The sequence below is a fragment of the Pithys albifrons genome, chromosome 3 (genome assembly GCF_047495875.1).
Source record: "Pithys albifrons albifrons isolate INPA30051 chromosome 3, PitAlb_v1, whole genome shotgun sequence".
NCBI classification, from domain to species: domain Eukaryota; kingdom Metazoa; phylum Chordata; class Aves; order Passeriformes; family Thamnophilidae; genus Pithys; species Pithys albifrons.
The window spans coordinates 12333236-12350220 of record NC_092460.1 but is presented as its reverse complement, the minus strand read 5'-3'; positions in this window follow the sequence as shown (position 1 = coordinate 12350220).

The window sequence follows — 16985 nt, the reverse complement described above, 5'->3', positions numbered from 1 at the left end:
TACTGGGTGACACAGCCAGCCTCCTTGGCACAGGGCAGGTGGAAGCTCAGGTCACACTCCATTTCACACAGGCCCCGCTCTGGCCACAGATGAAGCAGCACTGGAAAGAGCACAGCAGCCCCATCAGCAGCAGCCCTGGGGTCTCCTCCTGGTCCCAGAGCTGTTGGCAAGGGCAGGTCTTCCTTTCTTGGGGTCTGGGCTAAGCTCCAGCAAACCTCGCCTGGTACAAATCTCCCCGCTCATGTCAGGCTCTCACCTTCTGTGCCAGCCGGTGGACAGCCAGTAGGATATCCTTTGGGAGAAAGCCCAGGAATCCTACCCGCTCATTCCCTTGCTGATGAAGGAGAGTGGCAAAAAACTGCAGGAAAGACGATGCGCTCGTAAGGACAGAGTGGCAGGGACTGCGTGTTGGAAAGCTGGAGGGAACCCAGAGAGCAACTCACCAGGCAGAACATCTGGGCACAGAGCCCACATCTCTCAAGTTTTTCCCCACAGATGTCCGGGTCAGCCTCTGATCGTTTACACAGCAGGCATGCTGGAAGGGAGAGAGTCAATGGCACCAGGAATGGCACCTCTGCAGGGCTGGGGACAGCATCCCTGTGGGACTGACCCCAAGGGCTGCTCTGTGCCTGCCTGGATGAAGGACAGGGCTGGAGGCCTTGGAGAGGATGGGCCATTGTGGGCACAGGTGTCCCAGCAGGTGCCTCCTGTCCCAGCTGGGCCCGGCTTGCTGAGGAAAGGAGGGCCCCAGCCCCCGGATGGCTGGATGGCTCCTGCCTCCCCTGCCACCACTTCCAGCCCTGCACTGGCCATCCTTGACAGCCCCTCTGCCCGGCTGTGGGAAGGGCACTTTGGTCTCACCTGGGTCACTCACTCCGGGGGCTTCCTTTGTCCTGTCTGACATGGTGCGTCTCAGCAGTCAGACCCTGACACTGGAACACTGAGGTCTGCTCCACTCTTCTCCGCTGGCTCTGAATTAGGAGAGAGGCTTCTGCCCCTCTCCCCCTTCTCTTGTCCAGTCAAGGAACACCACAGTCACCTTGAGATGCTCCTTTGCTGATTCTGAGAGGTGTGACGTGGGTGAGGTTGCAGCACAGGCTGAGAGCCTGAAACTGTGAGGCTCTCCCTGGGCAGCTCTATCCTCCTCTTCCTTCTCCTCCCGTTGTCAGGTGGCCTGAACCCAGAGTTGCTCTTGTACCCTGAACCCAGAGTTGCCTTTGTACCCTTGGCCCCACAGGTCACATTGGCCACTGAGACATAAGCCACGTGCACCTGGAATATGGGCGGGGTTGGCCTCAGCCCCCCACCACCCACTGTGAGGCAGCCCCTCAGCAGCCGAGGGTCCAAGGCAGGTCCCGAGCCCTCCGTTGCCACAGAGTCAGGGCGGCTGCTGCTGCAGCAAGCGCAGGGGCAAATGCCAGGCCCTGGGGCGGCCAGCGAGGTTGGCACTGTTGGACGAAAATGCCGTTCAAGCAGTGCCACTCCAGGGCTCCAGCCCTGGCCAAGGGGAATCTCTGCTCCTGCCCCTGGCATGGGGAACACTGCCAGCAGGCCAGGGAAGGTGATTCCCCAGCAGAGGTGCCCGAGACTGGGAAAAGCCAACATCACTCCAGTCTCTGAACAGGGCAGCAAGAAGGAGCTAGGAAATGCCAGGCCCATCGGTGTCACCTCCTTCCCTAGGAAGATGACATCATCCTGAATGTCATCTCTAAGCTGGTGGAATAAAAGGAAAAATCATGCTTGACAGTCTCATAGCCTTCTATGCTGGAGTGAATGGATGGGTAGGTGAGGGGACAGCAGTGGCTTTTGTTGGGATTGATGGGGTTAACAGCGGGTCTGATGAACCCCTCACTCCTATGGTAATCAATCTTGAGCATTTTAAAGTGTACCCTTGGAACAGAGAAAAGCATGCAGGCAAAATAACAGTAAGTCAGTCAGAGAACGTATCAACAGCAGAACAGGATGGAAACGGCACAGGGGAAAGGGCAGGGACACCCTGTACCTTCCTGATGCCAGGGCAGACGGAGCTCATCAGTTTTCCTTTTCCCTGTCAGAGAGCCATGCTTCCCCAGGCCCTGGGAAATGCTCCTGTGCTGCCAAGGGCACTCACAGACGCTGCTTCGGCCTAAGGGACAGCACAACCAGCTGGGAATGTGGCAGCTGTGCTGCTCTGGACATAGGTAAGAGTCAAAACACTCGGGTACCCCTGGGCTAGGGCCAGGCTGGGCCTGGCAGCAGGTGCCCAGGAGGGCTTGGAGACACTTGGCAGCAGAGGCCTAGGTAGACATAATACATATATATATATGTATATATATAAAACCCTTTATTGAATACCATGCATATATATGTATATATGTATATGTATGTATGTATATGTGTACATATGTGTATTTATGTCTACATGTGTATATATGTATGTGAATGAGTATATATGTGTATATGACTATATGTATGTGTGTGTATATATGTATGTGTGCAAAATTGTACATGCATGTATGTGTGTGTGTATATGTATAGTATGTATATAGGTATATAGGTCTATGTATATATATGTGTGTGTTTATGTGTGTATATATGTATGTACATGTATATATATGTGTGTATATATGTATGATATGTATATATGTGTGTGTATATGTGTATATGTATAGATACATATATAGGAGAATGCACATGTGTCTATTTCTATATGTTTAGATTTATGTATACAGACATGCATATATAAGTATATATGTATGTCTATTTATGCCTAAGTATGTGTATATATGTATAATATGTTTACATATGTATTTATGTTTATACATATATATGTCTGTGTCTATATGTCTATGTATATCTACATGTATTTGTATACATCTGTATACATGTATATAGGTGTATGTGTATATGTCTGTGTATAGAGATGTATGTATATATGTATATGTACATTATATACATATACTTCTGGGAAACTTTTCATTAACTTCTGGGAAACTTTCAAGCTTCTTCTGGCATTCCTGAAAATATATAAAATATAACATAAAATTATGAATAAAATAATAATGATTAATACAAGTTTCTAAATTCACCTGTATCTTTACATACACTTAAGTAACTGGTCCTGTACATTACAGAGATTCACTAATTTACCTGACGGGACATCATAACATGGTGTTATGCACACTTTTATACTACAGAAGTTTAGTTCCTCGGCAATTACAAAATTGCCAGCCTTTCTAGAGGTCCTGAACTTAATTCTTCATGCAAATAAGCAGCCGTGTTCCCTCCTCATGCCCACAGTTACCAAAGAAGAGATGTTAAATACTCATCTCAATCAATAATCTTCGTCTATCTTCCCAACCATCTTGTTCTTCACTGAGATCCACTGATCTACAAAATAACTTTGGGCCCTCTGCCCAAAAAAGAACAAATTGATTTCCTTAAACACTTCTGAAAATGCTGCTGTTTGTAAAACTCATGAGCAAGACAGCAATCAAGTCAGAAGGTCTATTCTTCATATTCTTCCTATCATTCATAATCTCTTATCCCCCACAACATGATTGGCTCCAACAGAAATGCTCTGAACTACTGCCCTGTGTACTAAGAAAAACAAAAGGCAGCAGCAGTTAATATGCCAAGATAGGAACTGCAGTGAAATTGCACCTGTTTCATTAAGAGCTCAGCACCATTACCCCACATCTCCCAAGAAAATTCATGCCTGCTGAGGACTGAGGTCTCACTTTCAACAGGGCCTGTAAATCAGACAGGCTGGAAGATTTCAGTGCACTAATTGTATGAACACAGCAAGACAGTTCATGACCGTTACCTCATATGTCTCAAGAAAAAAACATTATTTAAGACTGTCTTGATAAGTTACTGCATAAGATACCACAAGCAATTCTTGTTGTGGTCTGTGGAACCATTCGAGGCTGTGAATGTTTGCTGCTGTTTTGTTTGGTTTTAAATACAAAATTCACTATATTCAGAAGAAAAAAAAATCCACATTAATTAGAATCAAGAACGATGTGGACATAAGTGGCTAATAAGAATATTCAACACTATGAATAGTAACACCAGAAGGAGAGGAAAAAATTAATGATGATATATATGCCTGAAAGGCATTTGTGATTTTTTTTTGGTAAGCCCTAAAAGGCCAGGTACATATTAGGCAATTCTCTGAAAAAAATGGAAGCAAGACAGATGTTCAGCGTATTTGTTACCAGCAGTTTGTCATGGGATTCTACCTCAATTTAGACCACAAATACGAATGAAAACTTGCAATTTATTTTTTTCCTTAAACCTCTCACCTGTGTTACAGAACAAATAACTAGACAGGACTTCTTCCCTGACTTTCAGTAAGACTTTTGAAAGAAACCAAAAAAGGAGTGACAGTGAGTAAGTTCTGTTGTACCTCTCAGTCGTTCATCATCTTTGGAGAAGAAGAAAAATCTTGTACTTTCTCTTTGTGGCAAGCAAAGAAACCTGGACAAACACAAGGAAACTTTAACATCAAGAAAGTTACTGTCAAATTCCATTAATGCAAGTTAAAGCTGTAGTGCTTCAGAGAAACAGAATGCATGGAAGAACATTCCTCCACAGTAACCAAATACGGTCTCCTATAAAAAAGACCCTTTTATAAAAGAAAATTTACTACGTCTCTGACTTTTGGCCAAACCAAAACTGGTTTGGGTTGAACCAAAATTACCCACTTAATTTCTCCAGTGTTCAACCACAAACTCAGCTTTCATATTTTTATACTCAAGGTCAAAGCAAATGGGCTGTTGGGATGTTTCACTGTTACACTCTGTGCAGCAAGGAATGGTTTTCCAGGATAACTTCTGTTGCTCAGAGATGTGGAATGAAGACAGCAGTTTCCCAGGACCTGAGTGCTGCTATTAATATTCTCACAGCAGCAAATTACTACAACCAAATAGAAAACAAATACAACTTGCATTTCTTGATCCTTTTCAATTTCTGATGCCTCTGGCTCATCATCATCCTCAGAACTGCTGTCCTGGAAACGTGGATCTTCTTGCCATGTGACTTTTGCAGGTTTTATTGTTTCAAGGATGTAGGGCTCTGCAAGATTATCACAATTGAAATAAAAAATCAGATTATTCCTCTACTTGCCAGCAAAAAACCCTACTTCCCAGTGAAGAACTTACATTGGAAAAGCAGATTTAAGAAGGATGGAAACCTCCCCTCTTGGGCTTTCTGAACTACGTCTCGGCTCAGGTATTTTTCACTTTGTTCTGGGGGTCTCTTTCATATCCTGAAACCTTCATTAGTGCATTCAGAACACTGAATCCTTTCTGAAAGTCAGTAAAAATGTGGGGGGCTTGGTTTTTTCTGGTTTCTTTTGTTTTAAATCTTTCATTTAACTTCACATGGTTTGTTTTGTTTCCTACCTTACTGACTGACTTAATTCAGTATGTTTTAATCTTGAGTGTGTAACACTTATATCCCCTATAGTCATGGGTCATTCAGTTTCAATTTTCTAAAGGTACAATAAGAAAATTAAGTAAATAATAAAGCAATCTTGAATGTTCTTGGCGTCAACTCCAGATTTGCTTTTGCTCACATTACTCCATTAACACACCTTTGATTTCAAATCTTGTTGGGTTGCGTGAAACTTTGACTTGGCATATCACCTTTTTCCCTGTCTGAGAAATGTAGGGGATGACAACAACGTCCATCACTGTTTAAAAAAAACAAATAAATAATCGTTCTTTCTCAAAACATCCCTTTCAAGATTCCTGGGGCGCAAGCTGAGCTACCACAATCCTGGCAAGTGTAACTGAAGATCATAATGATTCTGCCTCATTACTCACTTTTGCCTCTGAAAATGCCCTGGATTCTGAATTCCTAGGCACCGTAGTCCTGCACAGTGCCTGACATGAGCCATTCACTAGAAATTGCACTGTCCTGCTCTTACCTTCTTTTACACCTGACTTCTCTGTGTCTCCAAAGAAGGAAAACTTGAAACCACTCGGCTCCTGAGCTGTGTTATTCCCAGAGACAGGTTCCAAATGGTCAGGTGGGGCAGAGTCCTCTGCATCATCTTTGTCCCAGGGTATTTCCTCACGTTTCTCTGATTGGCTCTTTGAAGATCCAAATAAGTCTTTTAAATCAGCAGCAATATCATAATAGACTTCTTCAGACACTTGAGGCAGTTTCTCACTCTCTTCTTTCTTCTTCTTCTTCCTTTTAGCTTTACTGAAATGGGATAGTTGGAGGACAGTAACACAACACAGCTGTTTTTAAAAGAAAGAGCCACCTGGCTCTTGATGTTTTCCTAAACTCAGCCATGCACATTGATGAGGAGTTCACTTTTAAGGGAGAGAGCAGTGCAGGGGAAACATCTGAGCTTTGATTCTAAAGGCAGGAACAAGCCTCCTTTTTATTACCCACATCATTAAGGGACTTTTCACTTAACATGTGGTAGTTCATAAATGAAGATACTTAGGACAGATTTCTCTTCTGGCAAAAGAAATGTTAAGAGCTAATATGCCTTTTCACAGGATAAGAGCTAATAAACTTGTCTCTTGAAAACTTCTCAAATCTTCAAGTCCATGACTTGACCTTTCTCACCTTCAGTGAGGACAGAAAATGGCATGCAGAGAGTAGATGGACTACAAAGAAAATGTGACACTGCATGCCGGTTTTAGTGCTCACAATTCCTATTGTATATTGATTTCCGCAATCACAGGGAGGACTAAAGAGAAAATAGCAGTCTGCGTAGTTTCAAACTCAGTCTGCTGCCATAGGCTTCTCTCTAAGGGGAGAAACATCACAACTATAGTTACCAAGCTGTAATATTACCTCTCCTTTTCTGTAGTACTTGGTTTCCTTTCAAAAACTGTGTGGTCCTGTCTGGTGGGATCGTAACGGAGGGCATTAATGTCTCTAAGAAAATAGAAAGGCAAAGAGAAACCATGAGACACTCTAAAGGCTCAAAAGAAAGCTACCCCAAACCTTTACAGTAGGATACAAATTCAAATTGGCTTCTTCACCAAAAACTCTCCAAAATGTAATTGACATTTAGAAAGTCCCTGCTAGTCAGTGCCTGGGAATTCCATTAAATACTGACTTCAAATACACACAAGAAAGGAAGTACTTTCCTCAGCCATCTAGGCAGAAATTTTGGTTAGGAAACACCGGCAAAACTTAAGCCTCCCTAAAACTCCTTCACTGATGGCAGATGATTCATACTTGAATTTCTTGGCACTTGTTGCTGTTTTACTTGGCTTAGGCTGTTCCAGGTTGATGTTCAAGAGGCTTCCCAGTATCTGCAGAGTTTTCTTTTTCTCTGCAGCAAGTTCGTCTTCCTCATCTGCCTTCAAGCTCTTTGTCTCTGCTAAGATAACAAGAAATACATTATATTTTCCCTGCTGAGCCTGTGATATTTGATGCATAGTATCACTACAGTACTAGCTGAGCTCACGTCTATCAACACATCACTTCCTTTATCTAAAAGCTACTCAGAGACTTTGTCCCTTGCACTGTAGAAAATCTTGGGTTAGAACAGTTCTGGGCATCTATTTCATGTGAAGGCCAGATCAGGTATTTAACATGTTTCCTGCAGCTGTCATGTAACTGCAACCCCTCTGCCACTGCTGATGCTCTACAGAAGATCACATGAAAGCAATGAAGGGAATAGCAGAGTGAGGCTAAATTTAAGTTTCAGAAAGAAATTGAATCCTGAAAACTGGGTTAATTTCTTTTTCTTGGGGGTGGATATTCAAACTTTTTCTATTTTCAGCTTTTCTGCCTTCTGCTGCTAAAGAAAAAAAATGACCCTACTTAAGACTGCCAAATCAGCCACAGGCTGCAGGATGGCTACAAAACAAACAGTTTAAATGAATATAATGATCCAAAAGGGGGTTTTTCTAAGTCACTGCTTACCCAGTTTTTCAATGTGGATAAACACATTCTGATATCATGCTGTATTAAAAATAGTCTCAAATGTTGTTTTATTAGGCACATGTGCCTCACTCAGCTGTTCCAAATACTTTTGCAGCATACACCTTTAAGAAAGCACAGCCACCCCTGGTGTTTCCCATGCAGAGCCACAGCAGAGGTGGGTGGTTTTCTTTTAAGGGATCACCAAAGAAGCCAAAGGAGGCCATAAGGTGCTTCAAAAGCTGAAGCTCCATGATATGGCTCCATTACTACCAGTAACCAGGAAGTATGGGCAGCTTTACCTTCCTCCTCACTGTCACTCTCCAGGAATCGGGCGTCCATGCGGAATCTTTCATCGGTGCCAAATCGGGACTGCAGCCTCAGGAGCTAAACAAATGAAACAAGTGCTCTTAAGCACTGGAGGAGGAAATCAGCAACGTTCAATCCCCTTTTTTTCAGACTTAATGAGAACATACCAACAATTTTTAGCTCCTGGGGCCTTCTCCAGGAATTTCTTTGGATACAAAGATAACACCACACATTATTTCCTCCATGGCCACTCTTTCCTCTGTTGAAGGGAATTCTATTGTAAATTGATAAAAACCATACTCAGCAATAATACAAGCCTACCAGTTCTGTTCCTCTGAAGTGGCCCTATAGACTCTCAGAGGAAAACTAAATTCCAGTGATGGGTTCACTCACTTCTTCCCCAGCTTAGCCTTCAAACTGTTGTTAAATTATGAATCGTTCATCGTCCGTGTTGTCTTGCTCGTTCTCGTTGCTCTCAAACAGTTTGCCTGAAGGCTTGGGAGCAGATTTATCCTTTGTTAAACAAAAAGGAAAAACAAAAGGAGGAGGTTATTAACATCTGACAATATAAATCAGTACCAATTTTGTGCGTGTACTTTCCAGTTTACCTTAAAAAGTGGATTTCCTGCACAACCCTGTGCATTTCCAGCACTGATCAATCTACTGCCAATCTTACCTTGTATACACACCTTGTGCAATTCTGGTTTATAATTATAAAATTAAAATTATGATTGTTCAATTTGACCACAGGAAAAATATCCACATAAAAGGTAGGAAGATCGTCTTAAAAATATCAATGGCTAAATAACGATAATGGTCCTAATCTCACTACAATTACAAGGAAAAATCCCAACAAAAGCAAACCCAATGCTTTAAAGTTTTAGCAGAGATGCGATTAAAAAATGTCATAGGTAAGAAGTTCTATTTGAGAAAAAAAAAGTATTAAATTGTACTAAACCATGGCAGTAAAATCATGAGGAGTCTGCTAATGATAGTAAAGACGAAGCCTTACACAGTTCTTTGGAGCTCAACAAAAACAAGATACTGCCTTAGCAGTTCATCCAGTCTCAGAAAGAGCAGAATACTTCTGTACTGCTCAAGCCCAATCTCCTCCCCAGCCTTTGCCTAAAAGCAGAGGAATTTCAACACTAATTATACAGAAGTTCTTTCTCTTCTAAGTTAGAATACCTTCTATACCAATCTCAAACTCCTTCCAAATTCTCCAAGCTCTCAAGCTTTCTCAGATGAATGGTTAAGTTCTTTCAAACCTGTCTGATGTTAATTCAAAACTTACCTACATTTCTCTGGCACTTCACTAGGAAATCTAATCTTCAGAACAAAAGGCATGGTCACACAGGGCTTTTGCCTAATAACACTTACTTCTCCAGGCATATTTCCCAAACTTGCGTCTTTTTTCAACGTCTCATTTTCCGTGTCTGAATCGAATAGGATGTGTTTGTGCTTCCCTGCTGGCTGGCCGTCCTAGAAAAGGGGGAAATGTCAGGTCAAACACAGCAAGTACTTGCTGCAGTCATACAGAAGTATCTAAAAGGTGTTTCCATGACCTCTGCTATTCCTCCTGCAACTCCAGAGGCATTCCAGGGACGAGGTATGCAGGATTTTATATATACTCAAAACTGGCAATGTATCAGAAAATCCAGACTATGATTTTTAGGAATCTTAATTCACATACATTAATTACCCTTTTCCTTATACTCTGGACTATTCAGATAAAAGTTGTGAGTGTAATTACCAGATTCGAAAGTGCTCCTTGAATGAGTTTCTTCTGGAGTTCTCTCTCCCTGTGTCTCTCCTCCAGAGCCGCCAGCCTCCTCTGGTTGTCCTGTTCCTGTTTGTCTCTTGTAGGTTCCTTTGAAGCAGCAGCATGAAGACAAAGCTCCTTATCTTCCAGAAGGCCTGTCTTCCTGTTCTCACATGTATTAGCTTCACATTCTGCCTTTATTGCTTACATTCATCGTCATCTTTTAGGAAAGCAGTTTTGGGGTCTTCAGTTTTGGGCCACCCAGTTGAGAACAAGTAGGGTATTGCTTGGGGGGAGAAAGGCCAGGAGTCCTGTCCAATCGTTCTCTTGCTGATAAAGGAGATTGGCCAAAGACAATGTGCTCGTAAAGACAGTGAGGCAGGGACTGTGTGTTGGAAAGCTGGAGGGAGCCCACGGAGCAATTCAGCATGAAGAACATGTGGCCACAGTGCCCATCTCAAGTTTTTTCCTGCAGATATCTGGGTAAGCATCTGATCGTTTACACAGCAGGCATGCTGGAAGGGCGAGAGTCAATGGCACCAGGAATGGCACCTCTGCGGGGCTGTGGGATTGACTCCAAGGGCTGCTCTGTGACTGCCTGGATGAAGGACAGGGCTGGAGGCCTTGGAGAGGATGGGCCATTGTGGGCACAGGTGTCCCAGCAGGTGCCTCCTGCCCCAGCTGGGCCCGGCTTGCTGAGGAAAGGAGGGCCCCAGCCCCGAGATGGCTGGATGGCTCCTGCCTCCCCTGCCACCACTTCCAGCCCTGCACTGGCCATCCTGACAGCCCCTCTGCCCGGCTGTGGGAGGGGAACTTTGGTCTCATCTGGGTCACTCACTCCGGGGGCTTCCTCCTTGCCCTCTAACATGGTGCCTGCCAGTGGTGAGTCCCTGTCTCACCGTCCCACTGGTGAGCACAACTCCTGTCACTTTGTGTTCTCACGTCTTCTGTCAGGGCAAGGTCTTGACTGGCTGCGTGGATTTCGGGAACCAGGGCAACGTCTTGACTGGCTGCATGGATTTCAGGAACGACCCTGCTGGCGGGAGTGGTGTCGCCTGCGGGATGTTCCCAACGTGTTCTCCCTTCGGTTTCGCCTCCCAGCACTCGGTGCAGGCGGGCAGCTTCTGGGGTGGGGCCTTCTGGATAGGCTGGATGAATCTGAGTTTTGACGTTGGAGGGAGCGGTTTTGCCTGCGGGATCCCCCTGACGATTCCTGGCGGGACCTGCAGCTCCCAGTACTTGGTCGTCTTACAAAGCTTCTGTCATGACGACTTCTTGACCGGCTGGATGGATCCGCGGTCTGATGTCGCAGGCGGGGACGTTTTCCCCTGCGGGATGTCTCTGTCACTTCCTCACTGGAGCCGCGACTCCCAGCACTTGGTGATCTCGCACGCTTTCTGTCACGTCGACTTCTGGACCTGCGAGATCGATCTGGGGTCTGCCGTTGCTGGCGGGGACGTTTTCCCCTGCGGGATGTCTCTGTCACTTCATCACTGGAGTCGCGACTCCCAGCACTTGGTGATCTCGCACGCTTTCTGTCACGTCGACTTCTGGACCTGCGAGATCGATCTGGGGTCTGCCGTTGCTGGCGGGGACGTTTTCCCCTGCGGGATGTCTCTGTCACTTCCTCACTGGAGCCGCGACTCCCAGCACTTGGTGATCTCGCACGCCTTCTGTCACGTCGACTTCTGGACCTGCGAGATCGATCTGGGGTCTGCCGTTGCTGGCCGGGACGTTTTCCCCTGCGGGATGTCTCTGTCACTTCCTCACTGGAGCCGCGACTCCCAGCACTTGGTGATCTCGCACGCCTTCTTTCACGTCGACTTCTGGACCTGCGAGATCGATCTGGGGTCTGCCGTTGCTGGCGGGGACGTTTTCCCCTGCGGGATGTCTCTGTCACTTCCTCACTGGAGCCGCGACTCCCAGCACTAGGTGATCTCGCACGCCTTCTGTCACGTCGACTTCTGGACCTGCGAGATCGATCTGGGGTCTGCCGTTGCTGGCGGGGACGTTTTCCCCTGCGGGATGTCTCTGTCACTTCCTCACTGGAGCCGCGACTCCCAGCACTTGGTGATCTCGCACGCCTTCTGTCACGTCGACTTCTGGACCTGCGAGATCGATCTGGGGTCTGCCGTTGCTGGCCGGGACGTTTTCCCCTGCGGGATGTCTCTGTCACTTCCTCACTGGAGCCGCGACTCCCAGCACTTGGTGATCTCGCACGCCTTCTTTCACGTCGACTTCTGGACCTGCGAGATCGATCTGGGGTCTGCCGTTGCTGGCCGGGACGTTTTCCCCTGCGGGATGTCTCTGTCACTTCCTCACTGGAGCCGCGACTCCCAGCACTTGGTGATCTCGCACGCCTTCTGTCACGTCGACTTCTGGACCTGCGAGATCGATCTGGGGTCTGCCGTTGCTGGCCGGGACGTTTTCCCCTGCGGGATGTCTCTGTCACTTCCTCACTGGAGCCGCGACTCCCAGCACTTGGTGATCTCGCACGCCTTCTGTCACGTCGACTTCTGGACCTGCGAGATCGATCTGGGGTCTGCCGTTGCTGGCCGGGACGTTTTCCCCTGCGGGATGTCTCTGTCACTTCCTCACTGGAGCCGCGACTCCCAGCACTTGGTGATCTCGCACGCCTTCTGTCACGTCGACTTCTGGACCTGCGAGATCGATCTGGGGTCTGCCGTTGCTGGCCGGGACGTTTTCCCCTGCGGGATGTCTCTGTCACTTCCTCACTGGAGCCGCGACTCCCAGCACTTGGTGATCTCGCACGCCTTCTTTCACGTCGACTTCTGGACCTGCGAGATCGATCTGGGGTCTGCCGTTGCTGGCCGGGACGTTTTCCCCTGCGGGATGTCTCTGTCACTTCCTCACTGGAGCCGCGACTCCCAGCACTTGGTGATCTCGCACGCCTTCTTTCACGTCGACTTCTGGACCTGCGAGATCGATCTGGGGTCTGCCGTTGCTGGCCGGGACGTTTTCCCCTGCGGGATGTCTCTGTCACTTCCTCACTGGAGCCGCGACTCCCAGCACTTGGTGATCTCGCACGCCTTCTGTCACGTCGACTTCTGGACCTGCGAGATCGATCTGGGGTCTGCCATTGCAGGTGGGGACGTTTTCCCCTGTGGGATGCCTCTGTTTCTTCCTGACTGGAGCTGCTACTCCCAGAACTTAGTGGTCTCACACATCTTCTGTCACAACGACCTCTGGACCCACCAGGTCGATCTGGCGTCTGCCGTTGCAGGCGGGAGCAGTTTTGCCTGCGCGATGTCCCTGTTTCTTCCTGGCTACGTGTGCGACTCGCAATACCTGATGGTCTCACGCGGCTCCTGTCATGGGGACTTGTGGACCCGATAGGTGGATCTGGGGTCCGATGTTGCAGGCGGGAGCAGTTTTGCCTGCAGGATGTCCCCGATTGTCTCTGACTGGGCTGGCGCTGCCCAGCACTTGGTGTTGGCACATGGGTTCTGTCACGCAGAGTTCTGCGCTGGCCCTGTGGATCTGGGGCCTGACCTTGCTCGCAGGAGCCATTTTGTGTGAGGTCAGGCCCAGGACTGGTGGAGGAGCTGCTGTCCTGTGTGCCCAGGTCAGGGATGTCCAGCTCTGACTCATTCCCGGGGGCTGTAAGGGGAAGTGGGAAGGTCAAGGGCTCCCCAGGCCCAAGGCAGGCTGGGCCAGAGCAGTGCCCCCAGCCCTCCTGGAGCAGACAGGCTCTGCCAAGCCATCCTGGCCACCTGATGCCAGGCCCTGCATGGCCCCAGCCCAGGGGCACCTGTGTGCTTTGTCTCTTACCTGTGTCCAGAGGAGCACAACTGCCACATTCCCAGCTGGTTGCGCTGTCTGTCAGGCTGGAGCAGCGTTTGTGGGTACCCTCGGCAGCACAGGAGCTGCACAGGAGCATTTCCCAGGGCCTGGGGAAGCAAAAAGATTGATGGCCGTGAGGACAAAGTGTCAAAAGCATGGGATATCTGGCCAAGCTCTCCTTCAGGCTCCTTCTGCTTTCAGCCCTTGCCAAGGCACAGATCCTCTGCAGAGCCCCCCACGGCCCCCCTCTGGCAACTTACCCCTCTTCCTCTGCCTCCTCTCTGCCTCCTGGATAAAGACACTCTCTGGCATTGCACTGGTGGTGCCTCACTCCCAGGTCCCTGAATGCATTGCCTTCCTCCCATAATGGCTTTCTGACAGGGAAAAGGAAAACTGATGAGCTCCGCCTGCCCTGGCATCTGGCAGGTGAGTCCCTGCCCTTTCCACTGTGCCATTTCCAACTCCTGTGAGAAGCTGAACGTGGCCCTCCCAAAGCAGTGCAGGGCCAAGACTTGCAGCCTCCTGTGTTGTGAGCCAGGCAGAAGGACACCAACCTGAAGGGGATTCGGATCCCCACATTGAACATATCCATGAGAAATTCCCGATGGCCTCTGCAGAGGGGGCACTGGAAGGCTAAAATACCTGCAGACAGAGCCTGTCCCTGCAGGAGAAACAAGCAGCGCTGAGTGAGGCCCTGGTGCTGCTGAGCCCCTGCTGTTCCCCTGGGTGTGAGGAAACTACTCCTACTTGGATGCAGTCCCTGTGGAACCAGGTGCTTTTGCACTCTGGGCACACCATGGTCTTGAAAGTCTTTCTGTCCTCCACAGGCTCCATGCAGATGAGGCATTGGGTGCCTGGCTCGAGAGTCGCCTCCACTGCCTGCTGTGGTCTGTGTGCAGGGCAGTAGGAGCTGGGGACACAAGAGATGGGTGGGGTGAGAAGTGCTGGGCTCCTCCCTGGTGGTGGAGAGGAGGGGGAAGGAGGTACCTGTACGGTGTAATGTACTGGGTGACACAGCCAGCCTCCTTGGCACAGGGCAGGTGGAAGCTCAGGTCACACTCCATTTCACAGCAGGTGATGGTGGCCCCGCTCTGGCCACAGATGAAGCAGCGCTGGAAAGAGCACAACAGCCCCATCAGCAGCAGCCCTGGGGTCTCCTCCTTGTCCCAGAGCTGTTGGCAAGGGCTGGTCTTCCTTTCTTGGAGTCTGGGCTAAGCTCCAGCAAACCTCGCCTGGTACAAATCTCCCCGCTCATGTCAGGCTCTCACCTTCTGTGCCAGCCGGTGGACAGCCAGTAGGATATCCTTTGGGAGAAAGCCCAGGAATCCTACCCGCTCATTCCCTTGCTGATGAAGGAGAGTGGCAAAAAACTGCAGGAAAGACGATGCGCTCGTAAGGACAGAGTGGCAGGGACTGCGTGTTGGAAAGCTGGAGGGAACCCAGAGAGCAACTCACCAGGCAGAACATGTGGGCACAGAGCCCACATCTCTCAAGTTTTTTCCCACAGATGTCCGGGTCAGCCTCTGATCGTTTACACAGCAGGCATGCTGAAAGGGAGAGAGTCAATGGCACCAGGAATGGCACCTCTGCGGGGCTGGGGACAGCATCCCTGTGGGACTGACCCCAAGGGCTGCTCTGTGACTGCTCTGTGACTGCCTGGATGAAGGACAGGGCTGGAGGCCTTGGAGAGGATGGGCCATTGTGGGCACAGGTGTCCCAGCAGGTGCCTCCTGCCCCAGCTGGGCCCGGCTTGCTGAGCAAAGGAGGGCCCCAGCCCCGAGATGGCTGGATGGCTCCTGCCTCCCCTGCCACCACTTCCAGCCCTGCACTGGCCATCCTTGACAGCCCCTCTGCCCGGCTGTGGGAGGGGCACTTTGGTCTCACCTGGGTCACTCACTCCGGGGGCTTCCTCTGTCCTGTCTGACATGGTGCGTCTCAGCGGTCAGACCCTGACACTGGAACACTGAGGTCTGCTCCAGACTCTTCTCCGCTGGCTCTGAAATACGAGAGAGGCTTCTGCCCCTCTCCCCCTTCTCTTGTCCAGTCAAGGAACACCACAGTCACCTTGAGATGCTCCTTTGCTGATTCTGAGAAGTGCGAGGTGGACGACGTTGCAGCACAGGCTGAGAGCCTGAAACTGTGAGGCTCTCCCTGGGCAGCTCTATCCTCCTCTTCCTTCTCCTCGCGTTGTCAGGTAACACTGACACAGGGCCTGAGCCCAGAGTTCCCTTTTGTACCCTTGGCCCCATAGGTCACAGTGGCCACTGTGACATCAGCAGCGTGCACCTGGAATATGGGCGGGATTGGCCTCAGCCCCCACCACCCACTGTGACACCTCCCCTCGGCAGCCGAGGTTCCGAGGCAGGTCTTATGTCAACAATAATAGAAAGCATAATTTGCCCCCACCTTAAATTCAAAGCTGTGAGGACAGTTATTAATACTATGTTTAAACAGGAGGGCAGTTAAATTCCACCCTAACATCCAATCCCATCAGATCTCGGAAGCTCAGCAGGGTCAGTCCTGGTTAGTACTTGGATGGGAGACCTCCTGGGAACATCAGGGGCTGTAGGTTGTAGTCCTGAGGACTTCACTGTCACAGTCCAAGCTTGCTCGGCCATGGCAGATGATCCTTAGGACTTAAACGGTGGGGCCAGTTCTGCGCACCCTGTGCCTCCCCAAAAAAATCCACTGTGCAGGCTGGAAGGGCACACCCACATGAGGAGAGCCCTTCCCAAATCTTCATTGGTGAAGCCCAGCCACACGTACAAATTTAAACACATTATAATCTCTTAAAATTACTTGTTTGAGGTGAAAATTTGATATAGAAGTTACTGATTTGACAGATGTATCAACAGTTACTTTCCTGCTGTTTCAAATGAGTCACTTTACCTTGATTTATTTGCAATAGAGGCTGAATCTTACTTGCACTACCTTAGTCCAGTGCTTGGTCCAGCCTGAGAGACAGCTGGGAATGTGACAGTTCTACTGCTCTGGACACAGGCAAAAGGCAAAGCACTCGGGTGTCCCTGGGCTGGGGCCAGGCAGGGCCTGGCAGCAGGTGCCCAGGATGGCCTTGGCAGAGCCTCTGCAGCACAGGTCTAAGTGGACATAACATACAGGAATAGATATTCATTTCATACCAAGCATACAACACCAGCAACATCTGTCCCCTGTATTTATAAATATAAAAACTCAGTAAAAAAGTAAAAATTCAGCTCTGTGAACAAAT